At 39.0% G+C, this 3,466-nt stretch overlaps 1 pseudogene; it reads left to right on the plus strand.

The window, feature by feature from the left end:
• The first annotated feature begins 3,121 nt into the window (after positions 1-3,121).
• On the plus strand, positions 3,122-3,179 carry LOC114110908 (small nucleolar RNA SNORD22; annotated as a pseudogene).
• The last annotated feature ends 287 nt before the right edge of the window (positions 3,180-3,466 follow it).

Genomic DNA, 3,466 nt, shown 5'->3' on the forward strand with positions numbered 1-3,466 from the left:
TCCCAGCAGAGCAACCTTGAGTCTGAGCAGTGTAGACTGGGTAAGCACACACAACCGAGAGTAGGGGCAAACCCATTGTGGCTAAATCATTGTGAGCACACGCTAGTGATATTTGTTTGTAGTGTTCCTCACTCCCCAAAGCACGACTGCACAAGTGAGCCTAAAAAAAATGACCACCACCACGCCCTTTGCATCAGGGCAGAAATTAGACACTGAAGAGGCTAGCAAACAAAAGAAGCTAAAATAAACAGAAGGAACCACTTGGAAGTGACAGATGCAATAGATTAAAACCCTGTAGTTAGCACTGACTACATAGGAAATGGCCTATAGACCTTGAGAAGTACAAGCCGGACCAAAGAACTATCTGAAATTGAACTGACCCCATACTGTCCACAACAGCTCCAGAGAAAGTCTTAGATATATTTTTACTATTATCATTTTTAAATTTAATTTTAAAAAGTTACTTTTAAGTCCCCATTACTCCTTTAATTTTCATTTTTATAACCAATCACCTTGCCAAAAAGAAAGAAAGAAAGACCCCCTTTTTAAAGCAAACTTCGTATGTATATATTTTATAATTTTTGTGTCTTTTTTAAATATTGTATTTTTGATAATCTAACCTCTACTCTATATTTTTAATCTTTGCTGTTTGGTATTTGTTTTCAACTTTGTACCATTAAGAACCCAATCTTCAGTACCCATTTTTACTTGGGAGCAAGGCCACTGGCCTGATTGCTCTCTCCCCCTTTTGACTCCTTTTTCTCCACCAGGTCGCCTCTACCTCCCTCCTCCCCCCTTTCTTCTCTACCCAACTCTGTGAATCTCTTTGTGTGTCCTGGGCTGTGGAGAACACTTAGGGAACTGATTACTGGCTAGATCTATCTCGCCCCTTTTGATTCCCCCTTTATTCTGCTGGCCACCTCTGCTCTTTCCTCCCTCTTCTCTTCTGTGTGTAACTCTGTGAACATTTCTGAGGGATCCAGACTGTGGAGAGTACATAGGGAAGTGATTATTGGCTAGCTTGCTCTCTCCCCTTTTGATTCCCCCTCTTCTCCTCCTGGTCACCTCTATCTCCCCCCTCCCTTTCTCTTCTCCATGTAATTCTGTGTACCTCTCTGGGTGTCCCTTACTGTGGAGAAACTTTTCATCATTAACTTAGATGTTTTATCATTGGTGCTGTATAGATGGAGAAGTCTTGAGGCTACTCTAAGAATAAGACTGAAAACCAGAGGCAGGAGGCTTAAGTCCAAATCCTGAGAATACCAGAGAACTCTTGACTCCAGGGAACATTAATCAACAGGAGCTCATCAAACATCTCCATACCTACAAACCTGAAACCAAGCACCACCCAAGAGCCAACAAGCTCCAGAGCAAGACATGCCATGCAAATTCTCCAGCAACACAGGAACATAAACCTTAGCCTCAATATCAGGCTACCCAAAGTCATACCAAACCCACTGACATCTCAAAACTCATTACTGGACACTTCATTGCACTCCAGAGAGAAGAAATCCAGCTCCATCCATCAGAACACCAACACAAGCTTCCCTAACCAGGAAACCTTGACAAGCCACCAGTCCAACTCCACCCACAGTGAGGAACCTCCACAATAAAGAGGAACCACCAACTAGCAGAATACAGAAGGCCATCCCAAACACAGCAATATAAACGAAATGAAAAGGCAGAGAAATACCCAGCAGTTAAAGGAACAGGATAAATGCCCACCAAACCAAACAAAAGAGGAAGAGATAGGGAATCTACCTGATAAAGAATTCCAAATACTTATAGTGAAAATGATCCAAAATCTTGAAAACAAAATGGAGTTACAGATAAACAGCCTGGAGACAAGGATCAAGAAGATGCAAGGAAGGTTTAACAAGGACCTAGAAGAAATAAAAAAGAGTCAGTATATAATGAATAATGCAATAAATGAGATCAGAAACTCTCTGGAGGGAACCAACAGTAGAATAAAGGAGGCAGAAGATAAGATAAGTGAAGTAGAAGATATAATGGTAGAAATAAATGAAACAGAGAGGAAAAAAGAATTAAAAGAAATGAGGACAACCTCAGAGACTTCTGGGACAATGTTAAATGCCCCAACATTTGAATCATAGGAGTCCCAGAAAAAGAAGACAAAAAGAAAGACTATGACAAAATACTTGAGGAGATAATAGTTCAAAACCTCCCTAAAATGGGGAAGAAAATAATCACCCAAGTACAAGAAACACAGAGTCCCAAACAGGGTAAACCCAAGGCAAAACAGCCCAAGACACATATTAATCAAATTAACAAAGATCAAAACACAAAGGAAAATATTAAAAGTAGCAAGGGAAAAACAACAAATAACACACAAGGGGATTCCCATAAGGATAACAGCTGATCTTTCAAAAGAAACTCTTCAGGCCAGAAGGGAATGGCAGGACATACTTAAAGTGATGAAAGAAAATAACCTACAGCCCATTACTGTACTCAGCAAGAATCTGTTCAGCAAGGATCTCATTCAAATATGAAGGAGAAATCAAAAGCTTTACAGACAAGCAAAAACTGAGAGAATTCAGCAGCACCAAACCAGCTCTCCAACAAATGCTAAAGTATCTTCTCTAGATGGGAAACACAGAAAGGGTGTATAAACTCAAACTCAAAACCATAAAGTAAATGGCAACAGGGTCATACTTATCAATAATTATCTTAAATGTAAATGGGTTTAATGCCCCAACCAAAAGACAAAGACTGGCGGAATGGATACAAAAACAAGACCCCTACATATGTTGTCCACAAGAGACCCACCTCGAAACAAGGGACATATACAGACTTAAAGTGAAGGGATGTAAAAAGATATTCCATGCAAATAGAGAGCAAAAGAAAGCAGGAGTAGCAATACTCATATCAGATAAAATAGACTTTAAAAAAAATAAAACAAAGGCTGTGAAAAGAGACAAAGATAGACACTGCATAATGATCAAAGGATCAATCCAAGAAGAAGATATAACAATCATAAATATATATGCACCCAACATAGGAGCACCACAATATGTAAGATAAATGCTAACAAGTATGAAAGGGGAAATTTACAAATAGTAGGAGACTTTAATACCCCACTCATGTTTAAATGATACAATAGACCCACTGGGGCTGGCTGGGGGAGAAGAGGAAAGCTTGTTCCAGAGGGAACTGTCTAAGGGATCATGAGAATTTCTAAACAAGGCAAAGAGGGGAATAAATGACTGGTTGAAAGGCAGATTTTTTTTTCCTCCCTAGATCTGAAGAAAGAACAAAGCACACATAATGGAATCCAATGTGGAAGATATCAAAACTGAAAAATCTTTGTACAGATTACCTGTTCAAATTAGCATACAATCATTTCAGCCTTTCTAAATAAAAAATTTTTTAAACCTTCATTGAAAAAAGGAAAGAAAGATATACATGTACCCCAATGTTCATCACAGCACTATTTATAATAGCTAGG

Source organism: Ovis aries, chromosome 25 (genome assembly GCF_016772045.2).
Source record: "Ovis aries strain OAR_USU_Benz2616 breed Rambouillet chromosome 25, ARS-UI_Ramb_v3.0, whole genome shotgun sequence".
Taxonomy (NCBI): Eukaryota; Metazoa; Chordata; class Mammalia; order Artiodactyla; family Bovidae; genus Ovis; species Ovis aries.